Here is a 16,189-nt window from a genome sequence, read left to right on the forward strand (position 1 = left end):
GGTTTCAATTGTAGTACACCTCTTTCTAAGGTAAGAAGCTGTCTGTATGTAATTACACCCTGTTTTTGTACTATATTTATGTTTTTTATTGCGTGTCTAGGAATTGCCCACATGGGTATCTTATCATTTAGTTTGTATTGATATTTTTTCCAGACCCGTAGTAGAGCATTCCTTAAAATATGACTTTTAAAGTTCTTATCTACCTTTTTGTCATATAGCAAGTAAGCATGCCAACCATATACCAAATCATGCCCTTCAATATTAAGTATTCTAACATCTGTTAAATCAATCCAGTCACTAATTACCGATAAAACTACTGCTTCATAATATAGTTTTAAATTGGGTAGTTTCAAACCTCCTCTCTCACGCACATCTTGCATTATTTTTAGTTTTATTCTCGGCTTTTTCCCTGCCGATACAAATTTATTAATGCCCTTCTGCCATTCTAGCAAATTCACATCTTTTTTAAGTATTGGTATCATTTGAAAAAGAAATAAAAATTTAGGTAGAACATTCATTTTCACTGCTGCTATTCTTCCCAGCAAAGATAATTGTAATTTCTCCCAATTTTTCATCTCTGTCTGTATGCTGCGCCATTGTGGCTCATAATTATACTTATATAGCTTCCCATTTGAGGTTGAAATATAGACCCCTAAATATTTAACCTTTTTAACTATTTCACATCCTGTCATTCCTTCTAATTCTTCCCTTTGTATAGTGTTCATATTTTTAACTAGCATCTTTGTTTTCCCTAAATTTATTTTAAATCCGGACACTTGGCCGTATTGATTAATCATATTCATTAAAACCTTACTAGATTCCTATGGTTGGGTTAATGTTATAACCAAATCGTCCGCGAAAGCACGTGCTCTATATTCTTGATGCCTAATCTTGATTCCCTGTAAATCATCTGAACTCCATATTTTGTTCAAAAATAATTCCAGAGTTATGATAAACAGTAGTGGGGATAAGGGACAACCCTGCCTTGTACCTTTCTCAATTTTAACTGGATCTGTTAAGCTTCCATTGATATGATTTGAGCTGTTTGTTCCTGATATATTGCTTTAATTGATTGTAAAAAATGCTCTCCTATTTGCATTTTTTGCATTATTTTCAATAAAAATTGCCAATTCACTCGACCAAAAGCTTTCTCGGCATCTAGAAATATAAGCGCAGCGTGGATTTGGTTATTCTTTCCCAAATATTCCAATATATTAACAATTTGTCTTACATTACTTCTCATTTGTCTCCCTTGTATAAAGCCTGTTTGATCAATATGAATCAATTGCTGAATAACCAACATTAACCTATTCGCTAGTATTTTAGTAAAATTTTTATAATCTATATTAAGTAATGATATAGGTCTGTAATTTTTTGGTTGACTAAGATCTTGATCCTCTTTTGGTATCAGGGATATAAAGGCTGTCTTCCAAGATGGCGGTACCTTCCCTTCCACTTGGATCTTATTGAATAGTTCCTTAAGAGGTTCTACCATTTCTAATTGTAAATTTTTGTAATAAGCCGATGTCAGGCCATCTGTGCCTGGTGCTTTCCCTACCTTTAGCTGTTTAATTACCTGGAGAATTTCCCCCGAAGTTATTGGTTGATTCAATCTCTCCCTCTGCTCGTCTTTAACTATAGGTATTTTTCTTTATCCAGGTATTTATCTATATCTAAACCTTGTATTTTGTCATTCATGTACAATCCTGTGAAAAAGTCACGAAAAGCCTTTTGAATCACATCCTCTTGATAGACTTCCTTCCCTTTATAATGTAATTTCGATATATTGCAAGATTTCTGTTTTTTCCTAGACAGATATGCTAACCATCTACCAGATTTATTTGCGTTACAAAAAGTGTTATGTTTTGCGTATAGCAAGTTAGTTGCCACCTGGTCTGACATCTGCATATTAAATTGCTCTCTTAATAAAGTAATTGCTTCTTTAATCTTCTTGCCTTCTGGTTTTAGTATTAACTCCTGTTCTCTTCCTGATTTCTTCTACTTCAATTCTCTTTTCCCCCTGTTTACATCTATGTAACCTATTTAAATTTATTAGAACTCCTTGCATATATGCTTTACTTGCATCCCAAACCATTTCCATAGATGTACCCTTATTCATATTAAAAACAAAATATTCTCTTAACAATTTTTTACATTCATTAATATTTTTCTCATATCTAAATAAGTTTTCATTCAGTCTCTAAGTCCTTCTTGCTTGCGTCCCAAATTCCAACTCCATCCAAACTGGATTATGATCTGATAAGGTTCTGGAGCATATCTTCATCTTTTTTACCCTAGAAAGCAAATAATTGGTTGTTAGTATAAAGTCAATCCTAGAAAAGGATTGGTGTCTATCAGAAAAAAATGTAAAGTCATATTCTTCTGCATTCCTTTCTCGCCAGATGTCTCTCAGTTCAAAATCATCCATCATATCGAAGAAGGACTTGGGTAATTTCGCTCGCATTTGGATATTTTGCCAGAGACCCTTGTCTTTCTTGGTATCCATAACACCATTCCAGTCACCCAACAATATGCAAGATCTATAGTCCCAATGTACTAACTTAGTATGGAGCGTTTTATAACATTTATCTTGTTGTTGATTGGGAGCATATATTCCCATTAGTAATATCTTTTTCCCTTCTAATATCAGTTCTATTGCAATATATCTTCCTTGAGAATCTGCTTCAATTAATTCGGCTTTCATGTCCTTTCTTAAGTAAATAACTATACCATTTTTCTTCTCAGGAGCAGAAGCTATAAAGTGTTGTCCAAGTCTTGTATTAATCAAGTATTTCTGGTCCGTTAATCTAATATGAGTCTCTTGCAGGCAAATTATGTCATTCTTAAATTGTTTCAGATAATGATTTATTTTCTTGCTTTTCTGTGGGGAATTTAAACCATTAACGTTCCAGGTTAAGAACTTAGTTGTCAACTTTAGCTCCCTGAAGCTTTTTAAGAGCCCTCTGGAAATCCTGAAGTTTGGTTTTCGGCCTGGCTCCACCCACTGCTTCTGAACTAAGACCTGTGACATCCTCTGAGAGAGGATGTTGGTCCAGCCTTGATGGTCCTTGAGTGGCTTGCTGTCCAAGGTGGTGCAGTGGTTAAATGCAGCACTGCAGGCTACTGCTAGATCAGCAGTTCAGCGGTTCAAATCTCACCGGCTCAAGGTTGACTCAGCCTTCCATCCTTCCGAGGTGGGTAAAATGAGGACCCAGATTGTTGGGGGCAATATGCTGACTCTCTGTAAACCGCTTAGAGAGGGCTGAAAGCCCTATGAAGCGGTATATAAGTCCACTGCTATTGCTATCCTGTCCTTCTTGTTCTCTTTCTCTGGGTCCAGGAGGGGTGTGTGTCCAGCCTTCAGTATATTATTATAAAAATCTTGAGCCTTCCATACTGAGTTGAGACAATATCTTTGCCCCTGGTAATTAACTGCGAGTCCGGCTGGGGCCTCCCATCTGAACTGTAGCTGACGATTTTTGAGCTCATCGACTAAGAAGGCATAGTCTTTTCTCGATCTCAACATTTTAGATGGCATTTCCTTCAAAATAGTCACCCCCTGACCCCCAATTTGAAGCTTAGTTTTGTAAGACTCTTGCAATATCAAATTCCTCATATCTCTCGTAGCAAAATACATCACAATATCTCTTGGGAGTTATTTTTGTCTGGCAAGCCAGGAATTAACACGATATATCTTGCCAATTTGCCATTCAAAATTCCCTCCTGGCCTTCCCATCAATTGATCAAAGGCTTCTGAGAAGATCTGCTTCAAATTTTCTTGGTTTTTATCTTGGAGGCCTCTTATCATTAAGGCAAATTCCATCTGTCTGTACTGCAACATTATAATTTCATTTTTTGCATCACCAATCTTTTGTTGAACCATATCCATTTTCGTTATCAGATTAATATTAGAATCACTAAGATCTTCCAATCTATCTTCAATTCCCGAGACATAACCCGATAGGCACGTAAAAGTCTCCAGAATATCATCTCTAATTTGCTGGTTCCAAGTCTGAACCGATTCCATAAGCTCTTCTGACAATTCTTTATGAGCAGCAGATATCTCTTCCTTTATTTTAATTTCCATCTCAGCTGCATGACTTTTTAAAGCCTCGGCTAAGGCCACGCTTAGTTCTTTTTGCAGAATTTCTCAGTTCAAAGGCTCTCCTGTGGTGGGGGGGAGTAGTGACTAATTTAGTTCCAGGAGCAGGCGAATTTCCAGCGCTTTTAGACGCGTTGGGGGGGGGGATTTTGCTGCTTAGAAGCCATTCCAGATTTAATCTTCTCCACCCACTTACTAAATCCAGGCAAGCCGCTTATCCAGCAATTACTATTTAGTTTAGTAATAAATCACTTCTGTTTTAGTGATCTTTAAATGTTCTGAGCTCCGTAGAAATCTATGTCGTCAGACCCTGACTCCTCCTACAGAGCTGTTCGACGCCATTTTCTGTGTATTTCTAGCAAGTAAATTATCAGAAGGAATTCTTTAAAAAATGGAGTTGAAGATTTATACATACAATTAGAAGTTCACCAGTATTCTGCCCGTTTTGAAATAAGTAATAAATCAGTCTTTGAGCTGAGGGTGGACGTGTGCCTTCGTTCTGCAAAAAAGGCAGAAGAGGTCCTTGACGCGGAGAAACACTATGTTACTGGGCAGCTCCCTCCTCCCACCCCAGATTTATGTTCTGGGGGGTTAATTGGAGCGCTGCCCAAACATAGCTAGCTCGCCGCCGCCTCCTAAGCCTGGAGAAGAGGTAATCAAACTGTCAAACAGTTGATGGATACTGTTTAGACAGCTTAACGCAGCCAAGGATCCGGAGCTGTTAAAAACAACAACCCCCTCAGGCCCCGACCAACCGGAAGCCAGCAGTGACTGTGGTTTTGAAGGAGCAGGAAGAGGATTGCACCAATTTGGGTTCTGCCAATAGTTGCATACTTATGATGGCGGCAGAATCCCACACTCGTGATCCCCATTTGTGACCTTCCCAGCTGGCTTCTGACAAGCAAAATCAGTGGATATATTAGCAGGAAATTGCAAGTCACAGTCATATGAAATTGCCTTTAATAACCCACAGTAATTACCTTAACACTTACAAAGGAACAGGTGTAAGTTGGCACTGTCATATGACATGATGCTTAATGATTGAGCTTCTTAGTGACATAAATATTAGTTCCAATTGCGGTAGGTTATGTGAGGATTATTTGAACACGGACGTCAACAGACAGGTTGTAGACAATATTTTCAGCCCTTGTTTGCAGTTAGGACTTCCATGAGCAAAAGTGGTGTATACTTTTCTTTCTTTTTTTCAACTCATCCCTAAACATTTTACAAAAAATTGAAGTTATACTCTTCTTTCTATCATACAGATGAACAGGATGCCAATAAGAACACACTGGACAACTGTAAATAACACTCAATGTTGAAAAGGAAAGAAAACCAAGCTAGAAATCAAAATATTTTCCATATCCAACAGAAAACCATACAAATCTGCTCCTCCTCCAGCAGTTATTTGAGAGAACAAATCAAGAAAGAATAAGCAGATTACACAGAACTCGATATATTATGTGAGAGGGGAAGGGAGATTATTTATCTTATAAGCAAAAGAGGGTAATATCTGGAAGTCTGTTCGGAGGAAAAGATCAATATCAAATCCCTGTAGAATTGACAATAATGCAGGCCGCTCCCTGTGCGGAAGAAGACATCTTGAATAAAAGCACCACTTAACAAGGCATTGTCCATCTTTTTGACCTCCTCAAGAATATCAGCTATGCAAAAGCCCCATAGATTTGCCTATTGTGGGGAAAGCACAGATTGCAAATAACAACTGATTATGCGTTAGAGGAGTCAGAAAGGAGAAAATCCATACTAATTACCTGGTTGTGGCAAAACCTATGGTCACAACGGCTCCCTTGTGATTCATGGAAGCACCTCTACAAAAGAGGAAAGCCACAAAAGTGCTCCCAATGTAGTAAATGCTTTAGTGAGCATGGCAACGTGGTGCTGCATGAGATAACTCACAGGAGGGAGAACATCTTATTTGTGGGAATGTCTTATTTGAATGTCTTATTTGTGGGAAAAGCTTCAGTGATTATTTCAGACTGGTGAGACACCAGATGATTCACACTGGAGAGAAACCCTTTGAATGTCCTGATTGTGGGAAACGTTTCAGTCAGAATTACCACCTGGGAATACACCAGAGGAGTCACACAGGAGAGAAACCGTTTGAATGTCCTATTTGTGGGAAAAGTTTTACTCGGAATTCCCATCTGGTGACACACCAATGGACACACACAGGAGAGAAACCCTTTGAATGTTCTGATTGTGGGAAACGTTTCAGTCAGAATTCCCACCTGATGATACACCAGAAGACACACACAGGAGAGAAACCGTTTGAATGTCCTATTTGTGGAAAAAGTTTTACTTGGAATTCCAGTCTGGTGAGACACCAGACGACTCACACAGGAGCAAAACCCTTTGAATGTTCTGATTGTGGGAAAAGTTTTAGTCGGAATTCCTACCTGGTGAGACACCAGACGACTCACACAGGAGCAAAACCCTTTGAATGTTCTGATTGTGGGAAAAGTTTCAGTGATTATTACAGACTGGTGAGACACCAGAGGACTCACACAGGAGAGAAACCCTTTGAATGTCCTATCTGTGGTAAAGGTTTTACTGATAATTCTAGCCTGGTGAGACACCAGAGGACTCACACAGGAGAGAAACCCTTTGAATGTCCTGATTGTGGGAAAGGCTTTAGTCTGAGTTTCAGCCTGGTGAAACACCAGAGGACTCACACAGGAGAAAAACCCTTTGAATGTCCTGACTGTAGGAAAAGCTTTAGTTATAATTCCAACCTTGTAAAACACCAGAAAACACACATAAACAAAGAAACCGTTTCAATGTCCTGATTGTGGGAAAAGTTTTAGTCTGAGTTGCAACCTTGTGATCCACTAGAGGACACACACAGAATGTCCTATCTGTGGGAAAGGTTTTAATTGGAATTCCCATCTGGTGAGACACCAGAGGACTCACACAGGAGAGAAACCGTTTGAATTGTCCAGTCTGTACTCATTACTGCAAGCATAAATCATCCCTTATTCCTCAAAAGGTAATCCATTTGAGGAAAGGTAGATGAGTTTAGAGAATGCTTGAATTTCATTTGTGATCTCCCTTGAAGGTGTAGGTGAGAAATTGATTGTTTGAATATTGGCCTGATTTATTTTGCTCAAACATTTCTCAGGATTAAATTTGTAGGTGGAGTGAAAAGGAAAATGGAAATTGACTACTAATTTCTGGTTGTCAGGAAATGGATGTTTCCTTTTCCAGAAATAGAGGAATTCCTCAATAAGGAATTTTGGGTGGAGCTTTTGTCTGTGAATTATGGAATTCCCACAGGTGGAGTTTCAGTCTTCTACCTTGGTTTTGCCCGATTTTCAGCCCCAGAATTCCACAGCCCACATAAAAGTAGTCCTTAAGATGTAACTATGATGGGCCTTGAATTAAGGTTGCAGGTTGCAATTGCTGTTAAGTGAAATTACTTTCCTTAACTACCTGAATCTACCTGCTCTCCCTGAAGCAGCCATTAATCAAATGTGCGAGTCGCTAAGCAGAACACTTTCTACTCAGAGCTAGAAAATATTCCTCGGAGGTCTAGTGCAGGGCTAGTGCTGCCTGACAGGCATCTCTAGGCCTCCCCCACCTTCAAGACATCCTTTTCCTTTGTTTCCTAACCCTTGAGTCCCCTTGGTCCTTCACCTTCTCCTCCAGGGTGGGAAGAACATATATCAGTGATGGCTAACGTTTTTTGGATCATGTACCAAAAGCGGAGAGCGCAGGGGGGTCGTGCGCAGGCATGCCCACACCCATAATGCTATGCACGCGACACCAGCGTCCATGCGTGCATTACCAGCACTCCCCCCCACTTTTGATGTCCTTTTTTTGACCCCCCCAGGCTCCAAACTCTTTCTAGGAGGTTGGGGAAGGCGAAAACTGCCTCCCATCCTCCCTGGAGGCCCTCTGAAGGCTTCAGGAGGTTCCCTGAAACGTCCAGAGGATCTAAACTGCCCAAAGGGGAAACTGGGAAGTTTAGGAACTGTGACGTACAGTTTGTTCATAAGACTGTTTTTCGCCCTCCTGATCCTTCAGGGAAGGATCAGATTTCAGTGGGATCCTAGACTCTGAGGTTCCCATTTCCTGGTCTGATCTTCCCACTGTCCGCGACAAAACTCCAAGGCTCCACTCTTTTCTTTTACTTGGGTCCCTTGCAACCATGCAATACACCACCCCCAACAGGTGAATGTACCTTCTAACCTGTAGTCAGCCCTCAGTTTTTCAGGCCAATGGCCTGGGTGGATTCTGTTGGTCTTTCTGCGGTTAGTAAATGCACAGAGGGAGAAAGATCCAGAGAAGGGCTTTTTTCTCAAGCGCGTTCACACACAGAGAGACATACTCTCTTTCACCTCCTGGGCTTTTAAAGGTAAAATTTAGAGGTACTCACCTTTCCAAGCAGCCTTTGAACTCAACATTCAAAACCCCTTTAAACCTTTGTTCCAAATGGCCAAGGTCTGGGAAAAATCCACCCATAGACTCAATGGTCTGTGCCAGCAAGGGAGGTTTACCTAGGCCAGGTTCATGTGACTTCTTTTTTTCTCTTGGAGAGGTCTGATGCATAGAACTGTAGGAAGTTATCACCCAGCCCTCTCCCAGAAAAAATGAAATATCCTAGGAAATATTGAAAAGGCAGAATATTTCTCTGGATGTGAAAAGGAAGAAACATGTTTTAAAAGACAGAATAGCTGCCTGCAGCTTCCAGCCCATCCCCCTTTGTCAATGAGCCATTAAAGCCTGAGGTAGTCCACTTTACATAATAAAGAGTTCTCCCCTTCAGCTCCAGGGGAATTTGATTAATGCATGATAATATTGGCCCTTTACCCAACTCGCCACATGGCATCTGAGAACTCAAGCAAACCTGGATTTAAAATGCAGCCTAGAGAGTTGCCCCTGCATGGGAGTCTGACAACCAATCAGAATACATTTCTTACACAGGAACAGGAAACAGATAGGTGGGGCCGAACAGATTATAAAAAGCCCTGCAAGCCCTTCCCCACTTCTGTGTGGGAGGGAACCTTGTTCTCATGTCTTTCAGCTGTGGAAGATTGTACTCTGGTGAGCCCTGGTGAGTATAGTTTTTTTCCCCTTTTGGGGGGGAGGAGGAGAATATTGCCTTGTGTGTGCATGTATGAGATGAAGGAAATTCCTATTAAAGGTTTGCCTTCAACCGGAGTAAAAACCTCTACACGTTTATCTGGCCAGTCTACTCTATTGGTCCTAAAGTAGAAACCTGGCCTCCAGAAGGCAGTTTTGATTTAGATTTTGTCAACAAAATTGCTTACTTTGGGCCACCATCATATGAATCAAGCCCCACCCCATGCAAACGATGTGTTAATGAAAATCTCCATACAGCTGGATCTTTAAAAATATGCCAGCGCTTGCTGGGAGATCCAACCTGGAACCCTGGCCGAATGCAAGCAATGTGTGAACAAATGTCTATACATCGTCTCTATACATCTTGATCTTTAAAAATACGGCAGCACGTACTGGGAGATCAAAATAGAAGTTTGGATCTTTAAAAATTAGCCAGCATCCGCTGGCAGGTCCAAATTAGGAGGAGGACACTGAACACTCCAGGGCAGAGACAGATATTAACAATCTAGTGCTTAAGGAGATAGAGTGGGCATAACTTCGAGCAAAAGTAAGAAAGTTAGGTAATAAGGTAAAGCCTGTCTGAATGGGAAGAGCTAGGTAATTGGACTTGATTAATTTGATGTAATGTCTGTTTAAAATTCTTAGGTGTGCATCTACACTAATAACATGTAAAATTGAATGGCATTGAATTGATTGTGATATGTTTGACCAGCTGACAAAATAAGTAAGCTTTTCAGCTTGGGCTTGAAGGTGTGGGGAAGGGGAGTGTAGTTAGGATTTAAACTGCTCTCTGAGTTTTCCCATGCTTGGAGAATGAGCCACATGTTCCCCTATAAAAGAAAATTGAAGATTTAAAGGGACAGAACCTCCCCCAGGCCTGAAGGTGTTGTTCCATGGTATTTGTGCATGTATGTGTATGTGTGTGTAACCATTTCCAGACCTGGAGAGAAGTTGAGATACCTTAATAATAGAAAATGGAGCTCATTGGCTTATGTACAGGTCCCTGAAATAATTGTAATAATTGCATGAAGAAAGAATGAAATGGAATTTTTGTATGTGAAATTAATTTACACAAGCAGTCTGATTGCAGTTCAAATGTGAGTATGTTGATGGTAAAAGTTGGTATGAATGTACTTTGATTCTCTTTCATATAAAGAAACAGTAAATTGCAAGGTTGTTTAATGGTATGTGTGTGTATGCATGTGTGTTATCATTTCCAAATCTGAAGGGAGGGTGAGATCCTCTAATAAAAGAAAATGAAGCTTGTGAAAAAAAAAAGCTTCCTGAAATAGTTATAATGATTGGTTGGCATTAGCAAGTATTGCAGTATGAATGTGTGTATGTGTCCCCGATGCCCCAAGGAGTGGTAATGAAGGGATCCAGAGACCTGTGATTGCCTGCTTGTATTTCCCCCCTCTTCCTTCTGGGTCATTCTTTGGAGGGAAGCAGGAAAGGCGGGGAGAGTGAGTGTCTGCTCATTTTTACCATGAAATGCCCCCAGTGATACCTGTGAATGCCTCTGTGCATCCCCGCTCCTTTCCCTCCTTCCTTTTGGGTCATTAAAGGGGGCTGAAGTTTTTCTGCTCACTTTAACCACTTTTTCCCCTCTCTCTTCTGAGAAATTTGGAGTAAAGGGGTGACCTGCTCCTGCACCTTTACCTTTCACTGTTGTGATCTTTTCATCTGCATATAAAAGCTATGCAGTTACAGTTGTCTGCTCTTAATACAATTTTGATTTTTTCTTCTAGAAATTTTTGAGGTTATGCTTAATTAAACCTATAAAAAGAAATGATTTTGAGATATTTTGCTTACATGTGTAAATGTTTTAACATACTTAATGAGAATTTGCTTCCATCTGAATGGAATCTGATATGGAGTCTTGACACTACCCCTTTTTTTTAATTGCAACTTTTTTTGAAGCTGTTCTTCTTTCCTCCTCCTTTTATGCCTGAGTGCATTTTTAAATGCTTATGAGTCAAGGTGCTCTACCCTATGATATTTTGTTTGTTTGTTTGTTTGTTTGTTTTCAACACAAGTTGTTGTCCCATGAAATTTACATCGTCTGCCTTCTGAAATAATGTTTGGATTTCCACAGAATGGATGAAATTCCACAACATGAGACTAAGACATGTCTGTAAAGAACGGTATACTTGGCCTCTCCTCTTTTTTTTTAACCTCAGAAACAAAGGACTGCTAGCTCAAACCATAACTCTCAAATTGGCTGCTGGTGATTGACTCAGCCTTCCATCCTTCCTGATAAAACCTGACATGAGGGGAAAAAACATAGCCACACCTGGGACAGATTCTACCAAGCCTGACTGACCACTCTTACCAGCAAGCTAAGCCTAATACCATCTACCAGATATGAAAGAAAAGACCCTGAAATGGACAAGTAAAGACCAAAAGACTCTCTTCTATCCCCAGAAGACAGCTGTAAAGACTACGGGGAAAGGTGGAAATTGATTGTAAAGTTTTCTTTGCTTCCTTCACAGAAATTCATTGTAAGGTTTTCTTTCTTGTCTCATTTATATTGTAATCAGTTTAATGTACTCATGTAAGAATTGTATTTGAGAATGGCTAGCACAGCAAGTTCTGAACACCTTAGATTTCTGTCTAATGGGAGGGAAATTTTGTCCAAAAATGTCTTGAAGAAGCAGCTACACACACACACACACACACACACACACACACACACACACACACCATTCAAAATTAGATTGAATGTATCTCCTCCACACAAAGCTTCCCGTAGGTTGATTTTTGCCATGGCACAAAAGCCTAAGGAGTGATATCTCCCTTTTAATCCTATGGGGGAGGGTCAATTGTCCTCAGGCAATTCCCCCACTTGAAGAGTAGCAGAAAGGATCTTCAAAACCTGAGCCCTGACTGACTCAAAAAATGATGCTGCCACATTGCCCAGTAAAGCAGGATATATTGCACTGGTGGTCTCATGAGTAGGAGTCCCCGGGCTCATTGTGTGTAATTTTTTTAAAAAAAATAAATAGGCTGGATTGTACACTAGCTAAACTGAATTTGCTCTCACTAAAATAAGAGCTAGGGCAGGTTCAAGAACCATCCCTTGGAAATGGGCAGCCTGTAGTTTTTTTAAAAAGAAAATCATGGCTGTGAAGAATTTTGGGACTTCTGCTTGCTTGAAACCTGTCTGGAAGCTCACAGTAAGTGATATCTGATATTAATTGGCATGGAAAATTTGATACTGTAAATTTATTTCCAGAAATTGTGCTCTGGTTGCTAGACCTTCATGGTTGAAAGCTCTCTGGGAACCACCAAAGAAATCCTTCTGCTGTCTCTCACAATGCCTTTCCATCAGAAAAATTAAGTCTCCCTGATCTGACCAACTTTAATCTTTTGTCAAGAACATGTGCGTTCCACTCACATGTTTTGAAAAAAAAGGAGGGTTTGTAGAAAGTTATCACCCAGTCCTCTCCCAGAAAAAACGAAATATCCTAGGAAATATTGAAAAGGCAGAATATTTCTCTGGATGTGAAAAGGAAGAAACATGTTCTAAAAGACAGAATAGCTCCCTGTAGCTTTCTGCCCATCCTCACTTTATCAATGGGCCATTAAGAAGGTCAAGCTAGTCCACTATACATAATAAAGAGTTCTCCCCTTCAGCTCTAGGGGGATGGGATTAAAGCATGATAATATTGGCCCTTTACCCAACTCCCCACATGGCATCTGAGAACTTAACCAAACCTGGATTCAAAACGCAGCCTAGAGAGTTGCCCCTGCATGGTTCCATGGGAGTCTGACAACCAATCAGAACATAAGCTCAAGAACAAAGGCCAGAGAGGGGATAAAACCAGGGATTCAGCTTCTCTTCCTGGCTTCCCTTCTCGTCTCCACCAACATTGAAAAATGTGATCACCTTTTCTGTTCAGGACTCAAGCCATGTGGTTCTGCCCACCAATAAACCATCTTTCCAATCAGCCTCCATGTCTCCAGTGTCTTTTTCCCCACTTGGAGCCGAACCCAGAAGGACATTTCTTTCAACAGAACCAAAGCCCCAGAAGGCAAGAAAGGGCAATGGTTTTGGTTCCGAGTATACAAATGATATTTTTTACCACATATTTTTTAGAAGCTTCAGCAACTTACTGGGACCACTCAGAAACTCTGCTTATGACTCACAGATATTTGGTGAAAAGGAGATGCTGACTAGGAAACTCTGACCTCAAAATAAGTCTTTCAGGATGCAGAAGGATGAAACTGAACCTTGTGTTTCTCTAAGACACATTAAAACTAACACGAGGGAGTGCTCGCTTCGGCAGCACATATACTAAAATTGGAACGATACAGAGAAGATTAGCATGGCCCCTGCGCAAGGATGACACGCAAATTCGTGAAGCGTTCCATATTTTTTCCTCAGTTATTTTTACTAGGTATATGTACTGACTTTACAGTGGTAGAGACTAACTTGATTCTGCACCTAATAACTGCAGCAAGACTGTTGGTGGCGCAATACTGGAAGAAGGAAGACTTGCCTACAATCCAAGAATGGACATTGAAAGTCACAAACTTAGCCGAGATGGCTAAAATATCGGCATATCTTAAAGATCACTCAAATGAGAGATATAAACGGGACTGGAAAAAATGGATTGACTATATGCAAAATAAATACGGGACCAAGAAATTCCAGTTAGCTTATGCTTAAGATCAGAAATGATTTAAACTGTTTAAAGTTAGTTCAGTAAGAAGAAGCTAAGGTCAATGTAGAATGTCATTAATTTCTTTATTTCTTTTTTCTCAATAGATTTTGGACTGTGTTAGTTAAAAATCCATACCGTGTATGGGTTCTGGGAAGTCGGGGGGGGGGGGGGAGGAGGAGGGGGGTTGGGGGTGGAGGGAGGGAGGGGCATAAAAAAAATTGTACTTCAATGTTTTAATGATTGACGAATGATGAAATATTTGTGTTTTTTAAAAGAAATGAAACCCTATTTTTTAATTTAAAAAAAAAACCAACATGAGGGAAATAGCCGAATATATAAAAAACAACCCTCTGTACAATAAAAATATAGACATTGGGGGAGGGGAAAATTTCTTCTACCATATATAGGCAATCAGGCCCTCTTTCTTAGGCTCCATTTTCTAGGCCCTGCTGCATATGTTTCTATGTGTGACCTAATGGGAGACTTCAGTGCAAGCCATGTGGTCCTGTCCACCATTAAACCATCTTTCCAAGCAGCCTCCATGTTTCCAGTGTCTTTTTCCCCAGTTGGAGCCAAACCCAGAAGAACATTTCTTTCAACAGTGTATTTTTGTAAAACATTCATGAATTTTAGGGCTTGGCACATAGCTAAAATTCACAAGGTTAAGTAAAATCACATTTCACTATTTCACTAGGCTCAGCTACAAAGTCGGTTGCTAGAAATCAAAAACGACTACATAGCATTTAATCAGTGGAAACATTTTGCAAACGCCTCAGGTAGAAACTGGAGAATGATTTTTTTATTTTTTATTTTGCCTCCTATCCGGAGATGGTGCTCAAACAGGCAACACCTGTGCCTAGAAAGAGACTAACACTTGTGGTTGTGCTTTAAAGAGTTAAAACCATCGAGTACTGTGTTGCTAGAAAGGTTGAAAGTGACGGGAAGAGTAGAAAGAAAATCCAGTTGCCTTTTGAAAAAAGCACCTTTGGGAACAGCTGAACTTCCTCTTCCGGATCACTCATGGGAGGAGAGTGGTGTGTAGAGCGGCTTTTGTGCTCTTCCCAGGGTCGAAGCAGCAGCTGGAAGGTGAGTTGAGGGCGGGTGGGAGGAGAGTCCTGGAAGCAGAGAAGCAACTGGGCTGAAGCATCTCAGCTGCTGCTGCTGCAGGTTCCTTCCTTCCCTGAATTTAAGCCCACTGGTGCTGCGCGCTGTGAAACTGGTGGCTGCAATTTTCCTCCTGGTGGGAAGATTGGAAAAGTCTCTTCCAAGTGAAGGTGGATTCTTTGGGAATGGCTTCCCTCCAGAGGTTGTGGGGGCTCCCATCACTGGAGGGTTTGTGACAGAGCTGGGAGGGACCTTGCAGGGCTTCTATTCCGACGCCCTGATCAAGCAGGAGACCCAACATCACTTCACACAAATGGCTGTCCTGTCTCTGATTAAAAGCCACCAGTGATGGAGCCCCCACAACCTCTGAAGGGAAAACCTTCCACTGGTTCACTGTTCTTAGTGTCAGGAAATCTGTCCTTAGGGGCTTTGGAGAATAGGTTGACGCCCCTCCCTCTTTTGTGACAACTCCTCAAGTATTGGAAGATGGCTATCATGTCTCCCCTAGTCCTTCCTTTCACAAAACTAGATATACCCAATTCCTGCAACCTCTTAATTATATTTTAGCCTCCAGGCCCCTAATCCTCTTTTTCCCCCCCCCAAAGGATTTTAACTTTTTTATTCTCTTACCATTTTAAATATATATTCACATAATTGGTATTCTTCTTTACATTTACCATTATTCTACATTCATTATTTCATTTAATAAGTTATAATGTACAATTTGGGTGCTTCAGTTGACATCCCTTCCTCCTTTTGTAACATCTCCTTGTTTTCCCTTTCTTTTCTCCCTCTCTCCCTTCTCTACTTCCTTCCTTCCTCCTCTCCTTCTCCTCCCTTCTTCCCTTACCTTTCTCCTACTCCTGCTCTTCCTCTTCCCCTTCCTACCCTCTCTCCTTCTCTTTCTCCTTCTTCCATCCTCCTCTCCTTACCTCTTTCTTTTTCCCCCTGTGTTCCTTTCTTTCTCTCCTCCTCTCTCCCTTTCTTTTTCTTTTATTGTTGGTGTATATTTCAAAACTCAGTTTATTTTTCCTTGGGATGGTATTTCCATCTGCTCAGATATAATTTTAGTATCATTTCTTATTCCCTTACCTTCACTAGTCTACCCTAGTTATGTTTCCCCTTCTTTATATCTAGTTCTTGAATATATCCTTATATGTTCAATATTTTCTTTTCTGTTTTCCCCTTCTCCCCCCCCCCTTTTCCATTTAAT

At 40.5% G+C, this 16,189-nt stretch overlaps 2 protein-coding genes, 1 non-coding gene and 1 pseudogene across 4 annotated transcripts in view; all 4 read left to right on the forward strand.

The window, feature by feature from the left end:
* The window catches only part of LOC106542831 (uncharacterized), a 184,853-nt gene that overhangs the window by 5,400 nt on the left and 163,264 nt on the right, over positions 1-16,189 (forward strand).
* The window catches only part of LOC148047577 (uncharacterized), a 44,582-nt gene that overhangs the window by 5,378 nt on the left and 23,015 nt on the right, over positions 1-16,189 (forward strand). The window contains exon 1 of one of the 2 annotated variants that reach the window (XM_087708405.1): positions 14,895-14,958. The exons of the other annotated variant lie outside the window; for it this stretch is intronic. The gene's annotated coding sequence lies outside the window, so the exon portion shown is untranslated. Of the gene's footprint in view, positions 1-14,894; positions 14,959-16,189 lie in introns of those variants that run through there. 2 annotated transcript variants of the gene reach the window in all.
* Positions 5,140-7,886, forward strand: LOC148047578 (uncharacterized; annotated as a pseudogene).
* On the forward strand, positions 13,479-13,585 carry LOC148047579 (U6 spliceosomal RNA). Its single transcript, XR_015696191.1, has one exon. It is a non-coding gene; the product is annotated as a U6 spliceosomal RNA (small nuclear RNA).

The sequence above is a fragment of the Thamnophis sirtalis genome, unplaced genomic scaffold (genome assembly GCF_051295495.1).
Source record: "Thamnophis sirtalis isolate CommonGarterSnake01/CBP01778 unplaced genomic scaffold, rThaSir2_p1.2 scaffold_3, whole genome shotgun sequence".
NCBI lineage: Eukaryota > Metazoa > Chordata > Lepidosauria > Squamata > Natricidae > Thamnophis > Thamnophis sirtalis.